Source organism: Scyliorhinus canicula, chromosome 11 (genome assembly GCF_902713615.1).
Source record: "Scyliorhinus canicula chromosome 11, sScyCan1.1, whole genome shotgun sequence".
Classification (NCBI taxonomy): domain Eukaryota; kingdom Metazoa; phylum Chordata; class Chondrichthyes; order Carcharhiniformes; family Scyliorhinidae; genus Scyliorhinus; species Scyliorhinus canicula.
This window is the reverse complement of record NC_052156.1, coordinates 24,846,064-24,859,656: the sequence shown is the minus strand read 5'-3', so window position 1 is coordinate 24,859,656 and position 13,593 is coordinate 24,846,064. Positions and strand designations below refer to the sequence as shown.

Genomic DNA, 13,593 nt, shown 5'->3' with positions numbered 1-13,593 from the left:
ATTTCTGAGGCATAAAGTGTGCGGGGAAAGAATGCCACGGGTCTGCCTGCCTGATTGAGGGTGGCGGCAAGTGCGACATCTGATGCGTCGCTTTCTACTTGGAAGGGCAGTGTCTCATGTACTGCATGCATCCCGGCCTTGGCTATGTCTGATATGGGCGAAGGCCTATTGCGCCTCGGCCGTAAGGGGAAAATGGGTGGACTGAATGAGTGGGCGGGCCTTGTTCGTGTAGTTTGGGACCCACTGAGCGTAGTACGAAAAGAACCCCAGGCATCGTTTGAGCGCCTTGGGGCAGTGGGGAAGGGGGAGCTCCATGAGGGGGCTCATGCAGTCGGGATCAGGTCCCAGAACTGCGTTCTGGACCACAGCCGAGGATGGCTAAGCGGGTCGTGCTGAACACACACTTCTCCTTATTGTAGGTGAGATTGAGGAGAATGGTGGTGCGGAGAAATTTAGCAAGGTTGGCATCATGGTCCTGCTGATAATGGCCGCAGATGGTGATGTTGTCTAGGTACGGAAAAGTGGCCCGCAAACCGTACCGGTCGACCATTCGGAAGACCGAGACCCCATTAGTGACGCTGAAGGGAACCCTGAGGAAGTGATAGAGACGACTGTCCGCCTCGAAGGCAGTATGGGGACGGTCCGATTTACGAATGGGGAGCTGGTGGTAAGTGGATTTTAGGTCAATCGCCGAGAAGACCTGGTAATGCGCAATCTGATTGACCATATCCGATATGCATGGGAGGGAGTATGCGTCGAGCTGCGTGTACCACTTGATGGTCTGGCTGTAGTCCACGACGATTCTATACTTCTCCCCAGTTTTACCGACTACCGCTTGAGCTCTCCAGGGGCTGTTGTTGGCCTCAATGATACCCTCCCGAAGCAGCCGCTGGACCTCGGACCTGATGAAGTTCTTGTCCTGGGTGCTGTACCGTCTGCTCCTGGTGGGAACGGGTTTGCAATCCGAAGTTAGATTGGCAAAGAGGGAGGGGAGGTCAACCTTTAGGGTTGCGAGGCTGCACACAGTGAGGGGTGGTAGGGGCCCGCTGAATTTGAGGATAAGGCTCTGGAGGTTGCACTGGAAATCCAGGCGTAGTAATGGTGCAGCGCTGAGATTAGGAAGGACGTAGAGGCGGAAGCCGCTGAATTCTACGCCCTGGACCGTGAGAGTGACCGCGCAGACCCCCGGATCGGGACGGAATGGGATCCGGAGGCCAGGGGGATTCTTTGGTTGGCGAGGTGGACTGTGAGGTAGCAGCGCCTTACCATGGTGGATGAAGCTTTCGGTGCTCCCGCAGGCAAGAGGTCACGTGGCCGTTGATTTTCACCGTAGTCGAAGCCGTGGCCAGGTTGTGAGGCTGGGACTGGTCGAGTGTCATCGAGCTGAGCTGCGGTTGATCATCACTGGTGTCAGAAGACGGAGAGCGTGGGGGGCCCCAGTCGTGGAACGTTGTGGTGTCCATGCCCCGTGGCGAAGACAAGATGGCGGCGACTGAAGATCCTGCGGGGGACAAAATGGCAGCACCCATGGGCCGCACGTTGCTGGAGCTGAACAGGATGGCGGCGCCCATGGGCCGCACGTGGATTGAGGGGGGTGAAGATGGCTGCGCCCACTGGCTGCGCATGGTCCGGGGTGGTGAAGATGGCGACGCCCACTGGCCGCGCGTGGTCCCGGACGAAGATGTCGGCACCCATTGTGCTTGTGTCAGGGGTGAGGGGGTGATCGTGGTGACTGCGCGGGCCTGGCGCACTGCGGCAAAGTGGCTCTTTTTGTTGCAAGCCTTGCAAATGGCGGTGTAAGCCGGGTAGCGTTGGTGAGGGTGCTTCTACTAGCCGGAGAAGTAGCATCGGGGACCTCCAGGGTGCTTGGATTGTCGTGTGGCGCAGGCGTATTGGCTGGGTAAGGCCCCGGCTGTGGCGGCCGTTTATGGCGTCCATGAGGGATAGGAGGGGTGGGCCGCGGGCCGGAGGGGTAGGCCTGAGCGTTATGTGTGGCGACCGTTGTGGAGAGCGCTAGCTTTTTAATCTCGTGGCCGCTTTGAGCAGTCTTTGGCGGATGAGGCCCGACCCAATCCCCGTTGCAAAAGCATCGCGCATGAGGAGATTAGAATGTTCGGTGGCTGTGACGACCTGACAGTCACAGTCCCGGACGAGTGGGATTAGGGCCCGCCAGAAGTCTTCAATGGACTCACCAGGGAGTTGAGAGCGAGTGGCGAGCATGTGCCTGGTGAAGAGTGAGTTTGTTTTCTGCGCGTAGTTCTCTTTGAGGAGCGCTATGGCGTCCGCGTAAGTCGGGGCATCCTGGATCAGTGGAAACACACTGGAGCTCAATCTTGAGTGCAGGATCTGTATCTTCTGAGCGTCCGTATGTGTTTTGGTCGCTGAGTTTATGTATGCCTCGAAGCAAGATAGCCAGTGATTCAAGTCTCTTCTGGCGTCGGCCGATTGTGGATCCAGCTGCAGGCGATGTGGTTTGATTCGGAGGTCCATCTTGCAGAAAATATTATTGCAATAAATTCATGCACGATCAATTGTACAAAGACTCAGATTGGGTACAACTGTGGCTTTATTGCAGTAAGATGTGTGGCCTCCTACAGCAGCTGGCGAAATGGCAGTTGAATAGAGGACATGCATATTTATACTCCTTTTCCTGGGCAGAGCCAGCAGGGACTACCAGCGAACCTGTAATACAGGTCCTACTTTACATCACCTAATACAGGTGTAACAGTGGTTTACCACACACACTCAATTAATTGTCATTTTGTAATCCTCACAAAGGTGTATGGATCTGTCAGGCTTCATAACTGGCACGACCGAAACAGCAAATTGCACTGGGTGGATGATGCCCAGCTTCTCCAAACGGTCCAGTTTGGCATCGATCTTTGGTTTCAAAGTGTAAGGAATGGGGCAGGCCTAAACATAGGTTGGGTGGACCTCTGGGTCTACTGATATCCTGGCGGCGGCCCCCCGGATGGTACCTTGGAACACCCCGGGAAACATGCTAATACCGCGTTTGGACCGTTGGGGTACAGTCGGCACACTCGCTGCCAGTCCAGCCAGAGACAGAGTTGCTGACTGAGCCCCGTACACCACGGGGACCTCTGAGGTGCCTACGATCGCCAATGGTTCTTCTGTATTTGTCGCCAGCCCGGCATCGGTATCTCTCGATATTAAGGCGCGTATCCCTGAGCAAATTTTGTCATACGTGCGGAAGCTGATCACCAAGACCGGCTCTGGTATCAACCCCCATCCGAATCTGGAATCCGTTGATCCAGACTGTAAGCTGGATAGGCTCCACCCGTGGTGGTGAAGTACAGAAAGGCAGTGGGCTTCCTTCGGCTCATCATCGACAAAATGCGTCGTGCTCTGGAGCGGTCATTGGTGCAGCGGTGGCAGGGTGTGAGATTTCCTGTCTGTCCAGTCGCCTCCCTCTGGTGTCGGCTGTTCATCCCACTTGTGAGGGATCTCTGATGTGCAGGATGCACAGCGCCCGTTGGCGGGGAAATGGTGCTGTTGGTCCTGGTCGCCTGGAGTGCGCCCCCAATGGCAGGAGTCCAGAATTGCTGCACGGGATTGTATCCCTGCTGGACAACCGAGTTTCAGGACAGCCATCCCTCGGATCTCCTCGACTTCGCGTTCTACGTCCTCCTGGGATAAAGCTATCTCAATCACTTTTTTCAGGTCAATAAAGGTTCTTGGTTCGCCCCGTCTTTGATCCCGCAAACCAACTGATCTCGGAACTCCGCTGATAATGCTGGTCTGAACTTGCAGAACTCGGCAAGTTTGCGCAGCCGGCCCAGGAATTCCGCTGTGGGTTCTTCCTGGTTTTGAGAAGTGTTTGAAGTGGTTGCAGACCAGCATAACGTATTCCACAAACTGGTGGGCATTGTGTGAGTCGGGAAAAATTTAACTTTTCATAATATTGAAAGTCTCTGCACTGCAACTGCAAGGAGGGTCACCATCTGTCTGATGTCCCCAACTATGTTGTTCAGACGGAAAAATATTTCATTTCCTGTATGTACTGGGTCCAATCCCCAGTCTCAGCATCAAACGTCTCAAGCTTACCGATGAGCGGCATGTCTGCTGCCTGAGCGGAGGCTTCCTGAGGCCTAATCAAGGTGGGACATCAAATGATTTCAGTTCACATGTAACTGAAGCTGCAGGAGGAAGTCTTGCTAAAGCCTGCCTTTGTAAATAACGTAAATCGTCAATAAATATTTACTAGTTTCCACTGGCTTCCAGCTCTCTTTCGAAGACACCAAGTGCCCGTCCGTAATATCAATGCAGAATCCTTCAATACCACTAAATCATTTCAACACAGCACTTAGTTAATTAAGAAATATGGCACTTAAACATTTTAAAGAAGGTGATCACTCTTTTTGATTTTAATACTTTATTTGTTTCTCTAGCAATTGGATGTAAATAACCAATTGCTTTACATTTTCCCCCCTAAATTTGTACAATGAAAGAAACGTTTCAAAGTTTCACATTTTTGACATGGATGGAGTTCCTTAGTTCGTCCATCATTGGCAGTCTACTCTCATGAGTTGATGGCTTGTGCTGTGGTGGTCAACTCTGTGTTAAACGTTGCTAGATGTTTCAGGAGCCGCACTCTGGCATGGCAGTCTCTTCTGCATTTGCGAGAGAAAAAGACAGTGAAGAATGTGCATGATTTGCTGGCCTCATTAACACTACACCCCTGTATGCTTCATCCGATGCCGGTGCTTATGTAGTTACATTGTGTACCTTGTGTTGCCCTATTATGTATTTTCTTTTCTTTTCTTTTCATGTACTTCATGATCTGTTGAGCTGCTCGCAGAAACATACTTTTCACTGTATATCGTGACAATAAACAAATCCAATCCAATCCAAACTTTTTCTCTGGGCCCTCTTCTCAACTGTTTCTTTTCTTTTTAAAATGATTTTTATTCAAATTTTCCAACAACACATTTTCTCCCAACAATAAGATAAACAAGACAGAAACAAAAGCCCCTCCCCTCCCCCATACAAAGCAATAAATTAACAACACAAAGAGAAAGAAAAACAAAAAAGTACCAAACCCATAGTTACAAAACAAACACGCTAAACCCCCCCCCCCCCCCCGGTTGCTGCTGAAGTTGACCACCCTCTAACACTCCGCCAGGAAATCAAGAAAAGGCTGCCACCGCCGAAAAAACCCTTGCACCGACCCCCTCAGGGCAAACTTGACCATCTCCAGTTTAATGAACCCAGCCATGTCGCTGATCCAGGATTCCGGGCTCAGGGGCTTCGCGTCCCTCCACTGTAACAAGATCCTGCGCCGGGCTACTAGGGATGCAAAGGCCAGAATACCAGCCTCTCTCGCCTCCTGCACTCCCGACTCCGATGCCACCCCAAAAATAGCGAGCCCCCAGCCCGGTTCCACCCTGGAGCCAACCACCCTGGACAGGATCTCCGCCACCCCCTTCCAGAAACCCTCCAAAGCCGGACACGCCCAGAACATATGGGTGTGGTTCGCTGGGCCTCCCAGACACCTCCCAAACCTGTCCTCGCCCCCAAAGAATCGGCTCAACCTGGTCCCAGTCATACGCGCCCTATGCAGCACCTTCAGCTGAATTAAGCTGAGCCGAGCCCAAGAAGAGGACGAATTTGCCCTCCCCAGGGCATCTGCCCACGTCCCCTCGTCGATCTCCTCCCCCAGCTCCTCCTCCCACTTCACTTTCAGCTCCTCCACCGAGGCCTCCTCCCCCTCCTGCATCACCTGATAAATTGCCGAGATCCTACCCTCACCGACCCATGTCCCCGAGAGCACCCTATCCTGCACCCCCCTTGGCGGCAGTAGCGGAAACTCCGCCACCTGCCGCCTAACAAACGCCCTAACTTGCATATACCTGAAAGTATTCCCGAAGGGAAGACCCCACTTCCCCTCCAACTCCTCTAAAATCGCAAACTTCCCGTCGAGGAAGATGTCCCCCACCCGCCTGATGCCTGCCCTATGCCAACTCAAAAACCCACCATCTATTCTCCCTGGTGCAAACCGATGGTTTGTGTCAGGGGTGAGGGGGTGACCTGACGGGGTCCAGATTGAGGCTTCACTTTCTCTGCCCCCCCCCCCCCCCCCCCCCCCCCCCCCCCCCCCCCCCCCCCCCGTGCCACCTCCACTGGCCCCAAATTTTGAGGGAAGCCACCACTACTGGACTCGTAGAATACCTTGCCGGGGGGAGTGGGAGCGGGACCGTCACCAGTGCCTCCAAAGTCGTGCCCACACAGGAAGCCACCTCCATCCTCTTCCATGCGGCACCCTCCCCCTCCATCACCCACCTACGGATCATCGCCACATTTGCAGCCCAGTAGTACCCACACAGGTTGGGCAACGGCAAACCACCTACCTACCAGCCTCGCTCCAAGAATACCCTCCTCACTCTCGGGGCCTTCCGCGCCCACACGAACCCCAGAATACTCTTATTCACCCTCCTAAAAAAAGCCTTCGGGGTCAAGATGGGGAGGCACTGGAAGAGAAACAAAAAGCTCGGGAGCACCGTCATCTTAACCGACTGGACCCTGCCCGCCAAGGAGAGTGGGGTCGCATCCCACCTCCTGAACTCCTCCTCCATCTGTTCCACCAGCCTCGAAAAGTTTAGCCTATGAAGGGCCCCCATCTCCTGGCTATCTGGACACCCAGATATCTAAAGCTCCTCTCCGCCCTCTTCAACGGGAGCTCTCCTATCTCCCTCTCCTGTTCCCCCAAGTGCAGCACAAACCACTCACTCTTTCCCACATTGAGCTTATAGCCCGAAAAATCCCCAAACTCCCCAAGTATCCTCAACAGCTCAGGCATCCCCCCCCCCGCCGGATCCGCATTGTACAGCAGTAAATCATCCGCATGCAACAACAGCCGGTGCATCGTCGGGGGCAAAGCTCCCCCCCTCCCTCGCCTCATTCAGGGTCCTCACTAACAGCGTGCCCAGCAGGTCTGAGAACTTCTTATAAAACTCCACCGGAAACCCATCAGGTCCCGGTGCTTTCCCTGACTGCATGCTCCCCAGCGCCTCAATCAGCTCCTCCAACTCGATTGGGGATCCCAGCCCCTCAACCCGCTCCTCCTCCACTCTTGGGAACTCCAGCTTGTCCAGAAAGCGGTCCATCCCGCCCCCCTCCCTAGGGGGCACAGCTCCTTGTAGAAGGACCTGAACACCCCATTAATGTCCCTCCTACATACAGATGCACCAGGTTCCCTCCTACATTCATAACTCCCCCTATCTCTCTCGCTGCCTCCCGCTTCCGGAACTGGTGGGCCAGCATCCGACTTGCCTTCTCCCCGTACTCGTATACCGCTCCCTGTGCCCTCCTCCACTGCGCCTCCGCCTTCCGGGTGGTCAGTATATCGAACTCCGCTTGGAGACTATGACGCTTCCTCAAAAGCCCCTCGTCCGGGACATCCGCATACCTCCTGTCCATCCTTACCATTTCTTCCACCGACATCTCCCTCTCAGCCCTTTCCCCCCTTTTCCTGTGCGCCCGAACAGATATCAGCTCCCCTCTAACCACTGCCTTCAACGCTTCCCAGACCACCCCAACTTGCACCTCCCCATTATCATTAGCTTCCAAATACCCCTCTATGCACCTACGGACCCCGCCACATACTTCCTCCTCTGATAGAAGTCCCACATCTAGCCTCCACAGCGGGCGTTGATCCTTCCCCTCCCCCAGCTCCAGGCCCACGAAATCCGGAGCGTGGTCCGATATAACTATCGCTAAATACTCCGCCCCCACCACTCTCGGGATTAGCGACCTGCTGAGTACAAAAAACTCAATCCGGGAATAAGCCTTGTGGACATGGGAGAAAAAGGAGAACTCCCTACCTCCCGGCCTCAAAAAACCTCCAAGGATCTACCCCACCCATCTGATCCATAAACCCCCTCAGCACTGTGGCCGCCACAGGCCTGTTGCCCGTCTTAGACTTCGAACGATCCAGAGCTGGGTCCAGCACCATATTAAAATCCCCTCCCAAAATCAAGCCCCCCCCGACTCCAGGTCCGGAATCCGGCTCAACATTCGCCGCATGAAGCCTGCATCGTCCCAATTGGGGGTGTACACATTAACCAGAACCACCAGCTCCCCTTGAAGCCTACCACTCACCATTACGTATCTGCCACAGCTATCCGCCACCACACTCGAAGCCACAAACGACAAACTCTTACCAACTAAAATCGCCATCCCTCGATTCTTCGCATCTAGCCCCGAGTGGAACATCTGCCCAACCCAACCTCTTCTCAGCCTCACCTGGTCCGCCACCTTAAGGTGCGCCTCCTGGAGCATGACTACGTCCGCACCCAGCCCCTTCAAGTGCGCCAAGACCCAGACTGCTTCACTGGCCCATTCAGCCCCCTCGCGTTCCATGTGACCAGCCGAATCGAGGGAGTCCTCCCCTGCCCTCTGCGCCGGTCAGCCATAGCTCTCCCTCGGCTCACCACGTGCCCGCAGAACCCCCCAGGCCCGTTCTCCATGTTGGCAGACCCTCCTCCCAACTCCCCCCATCGCCAGTAGTTCCCCTTCAGCCCCTCCAGCAGCAACCGATATCTCCCCCCTATTCCCCCCCACCCCCCTAGCTAGCCCCCCCCCCCCCCCCCCCCAGCTGCGTAATTCCTTCCATCGTACTTCCGTAAGTCAGCCGACTCCTGCTGACCCCGGCTGCTCCCGCCACCCCAATGACCCTCCCCAGTGCAACACAACCACCACTCCCCCCACCCAGTGCCAGTTCCGCCCACTGCTCCTCCAGCGCGGGAAGAAAGCCCGCGCTTCCATCTCACACCCCCCAGACCCGACACACGGGAAAAAGAAGGGCGTGTGACCCAGCGGGCCCGCAAACAGCTCCCCAGCCCTCCACCAGTGAATAAACAAGAAAGCAACAAAATGAATAAATAAGAGCCCCAAATACACGAAAAAGCATAAAAAAGGCAAAAAGACATTAACAACCACAACCAGAAAAACGAAAGGATACCACGGAGGACAAAGCCTCCGGACTATGTACATCAGTCCCCAGCCCCCCAGTCCTCAGTTCGAGTCCAACTTCTCAGCCTGAACGAAGGCCCAGGCATCCTCCGGGGAATCGAAGTAGAGCTGGCGGTCTTTGTAAGTGACCCAGAGGCGTGCCGGCTGTAACAGGCCAAACTTCACCCCTTCTTGTGAAGCACTGCCTTTGTACGATTAAAACCAGCCCTTCTCTTTGCCACCTCCGCACTCCAGTCCTGATAACTCCAAATCTCTGCATCCTCCCACTTGCTGCTCCTCTCCTTCTTCGCCCATCTCAGCACACACTCACGGTCAACGAAGCGGTGAAAACGGACATGCACCGCCCTGGGCGGCTCATTCGGCTTGGGCTTCCTCATCAGCACTCGATGGGCACCCTCCAGTTCCAAGGGCCCCTGGAATGACCCCGCGCCCATGAGCGAGTTCAACATCACAGCCACATAGGCCCCCACGTCCGAACCTTCCAGCCCCTCTGGGAGGCCCAGGATCTGCAAGTTCTTCTGACGGGAGCAATTCTCCATCTCCTCTAGCCTCGCTTGCCATTTCTTGTGGAGCGCCTCATGCGACTCCACCTTCACTGCCAGGCCTAGGATTTCGTCCTCGCTCTCCGAGGCCTTTTGCCGTAGCTCCTGGATCTTGACACCCTGGGCCGTCTGATTCGCCGTGAGCTTGTCCAGCGAGGCCTTAAGCGGTTCCAAAAGCTCAGCCTTCAGCTCTCTAAAGCTGCTCCTGCGCCCACTGCTGCCACGCTGCCGGCTCCCCGCCCGCCGCCATCTTGTTTTGCCTGCCTCGCACCTTTCTCTGCTCCAAAGCCGATTTTTTTAACCGCTCCACTCCTAATCCAGTCCATCCACCGGCAGAAAAGCACAGTGGATGTGTTCCCACACCGGGAAAAGTCCACAACGGGCCCTTAAAAGAGCCCAAAAGACCGAAAATAGCGGGAGCTACCGAACGTGCAGCTTAGCTCCGCATCACCGCAGCCGGAAATCTTCAAAACTTTCTGTTTCTAGCTGAGTGAGTGGGCGCGGAGGAGGCCTCCTGTCAGAGGACCTCGCTCTGGGTCCTCGCCATGGCGGCATGCCCATCCCCACCCAAGAAGCACACCAGCAGCCCAGTGGTGGTACCACCCTCCAGACCTGAAACTAATTATGTCAGCGATTCGGACTAACCGAAATGTCCGACACAGCCCCATCTGCAATAACCGTAGGTTCACGTCGGCACTCACCGGCGCCACCTTCAAAAGGTGGAGACAGGACGGGGAAACGTTGACAGTCAGGGACATAAACACTGGCAGTAGGATCACAACACTGAACGAACTGATGGAAAGAATCCAGCTAGCAAAGGACAAAGCAAAGGTACCTGCAGCTTAAAAACTTCCTATGGAAGGAGACAAGCACGTACCCGCGACCACACGACGGACACCATTAGGAGAACTACTGGACGCAGACATTTTCGGCAGGCAGAAATGTAGCGGGCAGCAGGGTAGCATGGTGGTTAGCATAAATGCTTCACAGCTCCAGGGTCCCAGGTTCGATTCCCGGCTGGGTCACTGTCTGTGTGGAGTCTGCACGTCCTCCCCCTGTGTGCGTGGGTTTCCCCGGGTGCTCCGGTTTCCTCCCACAGTCCAAAGATGTGCGGGTTAGGTGGATTGGCCATGCTAAATTGCCCGTAGTGTTCTAAAAAAAGTAAGGTTAATGGGGGGGGGTTGTTGGGTTACGGGTATCGGGTGGATACGTGGGTTTGAGTAGGGTAATCATGGCTCGGCACAACATTGAGGGCCGAAGGGCCTGTTCTGTGCTGTACTGTTCTATATACGAACGACTGATAGGGCCGACACCAAACTGGACACGACAAGGAGGAAGTGGGAGGAAGACTTGGGTTTGAAATAGGGTGGGGACTCTGGAGCGAAGCACTACATAGGGTCAACTCCATCTCCACATGAACAAGACTCAACCTAATGCAAATAAAAGTGGGACATAGCGCCCACTTAATAAGAACCCGAATAAGTAAGTTCTTACTGGAGGGGGAGGACAGATGTGAACGATGCCAAGGAGGCCTGGCCAACCACTCCTACAAGTTCTGGTCTTGCCCCAGACTTGCTGGATACTGGACAGTCTTCTTCGACACAGTGTTCAAAGTGGAGGGGATGAGGGGGGAGTCATGCCCGAAAGTGGCAGTCTTCAGGATATCAAACCAGTCAGATCTCTTCATGGGTGGAGGGCTTATGCCCTTGCCTTTTCCTTCCCTAATCGCCTGCCGTAGAATCCTGCTCGGCTGGTGGTCAGCAGCACCACCTAAAGCTGCAGAATGGCTGTCCAACCTATCGGAATTTCTCCAAATGGAGAAAATCAAATTCACCCTCCGTGGGTCGGAAGTAGCTTCCCCAAAACATGGGAGCCATTCATTGTTTCGGGACCTGTTTGTGGCCAATGCAGAAATAAATAAGTAATCAGGAGCCAGGGATAAGTAGCCAAGCAAAGATAATAGAGAGGGAAGTGAGAAAGGGCCCCCTGGGAGGCGGGGAGGTGTGTTAGCAAGAAGGGGTAACCAAGCGGAACAGGAAAGAAAAGGGGGGGGGGCAGGAAGGGAGGAGGGCAGTGGGTGGGAGGGGAGGATAATAGGGGGGAGCCAGTAGGGAGGAAAAGAAGAGGAAATACAAACTGGGGGTAGAGCGCAGGGGAATATAACAGCTACATCAAGCACAGAAAGGTGAGAGAAAGAAAGCAAGAACGGGACGAAGGAATGGCCGATGCTGATGCAAGTGCACAGAGATTTAAAAAAACACAATGAGATAAACAAAAAGCATTTCCACCCTGTTTTGATTTGTTAAAAGGAAAGAGAAGAAAGTGGGAGGAAAGACCCCCTTTCCTGTTACGTGTTTTCTACTTTGTTTTTTGTTTTTCTGTGTGAATATTTGCAATTATATCATGTATGAAACCCATTAAAGACATTTTTTAGAAGAAAAACTTTCTGTTTCTGCGCTCCTCTTCCAATGTCCCTCCAAAAGTCAATCTTCACAAGTCACGGTCGGTCTCACAGTTGTCAATGCCGGTGTCCATCATTTTTGAAACTAACTTATAAGCGCCCTTGTAGCGGAGCTTCGACATAACAGTTGTAGCTTTGGTGATACGTGTGTTGATTTTGGCATCAAGTGACAGTTTGATGGTGATTCCAGAGCCGAGTTATGTGAAGCTATCAACACCATCCAGTGTCACACCGTCAATGCTGATAGATGTTGGAATGGCAACAAACTGGACCATGACATCTGTCTTCCTGATACATCACATGGCAGTCTTCCATCTTGTAAGACGATGGTTTGTACTGTGGGAGCCAACTCCTGTGTTAAACATTGTCTGGTTTGGCTCAGAAACCCCTATTCTGACAGTGCAGTCTCTGCTGAATTTGCTGTAGAGGAAGACAGTGGGCTGAGCAGATACACAATTCGTTGGTCTCCATTTTCTCTCAGCCCTCTTCTCAGCCAGCTGAACTTTTCATTTCTGCTCACCCCTTCCACTACCTTTCCCCACAGCCTCCAGAGGTCACAGCCACCAATGACTTGTCAGTGCCAGTGTCTGCCATCCTTTGTTTCGTCCAAAAAGCCACCAGACCTGCTATTCTTCAGTATTACCCATAGCAGTCAGAGGATAATCCTTGAGAGCTACAGCGTCAGTCCTATTATGTGGATAACTGAAGGCTAATAACAGGCGGTGCTGGTCTTGATTTTTTTCTGGAATATTGCTTCTCTGCTTTGTAAGGGCCAGAATGTGGTTGGAGCAGCTGCAAATAGGTGGAATTCGAGTTCTTTGATGATTCCTAACTTCACATCTCTGGAGGATACAGTATTCGAGGAGCTTTTGCACAGGAGTCATTACAGTCCAAGCCTTTGGAATTTCCTCCTTCAATCCCTCTGCCTAGACCGCTTTGTATGTACTTCTCAGTCTTGCAATCCATTTTTGTCTAATTGTACTTCTGTAAAACACCTTGAAGAAATGTTATTCATTGAAGTTGCCACCTAAATGCAAATTATCGTTTTCAGTGAAAATTTCTTTATGTGCATTCCAGGTACATCCAGATTGATTTAAAACCAAGTCCAGAATCAGCAAGAAATCCCGTAAACATCTGTTTTTGAATTATGGCTACAGCTAAACACTTATTTAATTACTACAATTTTGTTCTGGGGAAAAAGCATCTGTTTCTGTGTAGGGGTGACATAATTATGTGGCAGAAATCCGTCCATATTTGAGACTTTTCAGTGGTTTGAAGTATGGAAACAAAATGTATTTTGAATAAAACTTTATCCTTGGAACTTCTTTCTTTAATTATTTCTCTGTAATTAGAGGCGTTCCATGTAGACACCTCATTGGAATGTGGAAAGTGTTGCATGCAGCTTGATGTGTCTGAAAAAAGTGGCTTTGAATTTATCGTGTGCCAAAATGTTATGCAACATTGCAACATTTAGGCCATCTGGAAAATATTATGTTGAATAAGGACTTTATGTTGGCAAAACTGTGAAGGAAAATTGCATACAGTTTGGATATAAATCTTAGCCATGTTTTAAGTGTCAGTGTATTTAGGAATGTTTTT

The 13,593-nt window shown here is 52.8% G+C and overlaps 1 protein-coding gene and 1 long non-coding RNA gene across 4 annotated transcripts in view; both read left to right on the top strand.

Annotated features, from left to right (window-relative positions):
- LOC119973940 (centromere protein P) overlaps positions 1–13,593 on the top strand; it is a 400,035-nt gene that overhangs the window by 74,874 nt on the left and 311,568 nt on the right. The gene's annotated exons all lie outside the window — the stretch shown is intronic.
- LOC119973943 lies at positions 12,325–13,315 on the top strand. The gene is made up of 2 exons (XR_005462423.1): positions 12,325–12,932; positions 13,072–13,315. It is a non-coding gene; the product is annotated as an uncharacterized LOC119973943 (long non-coding RNA).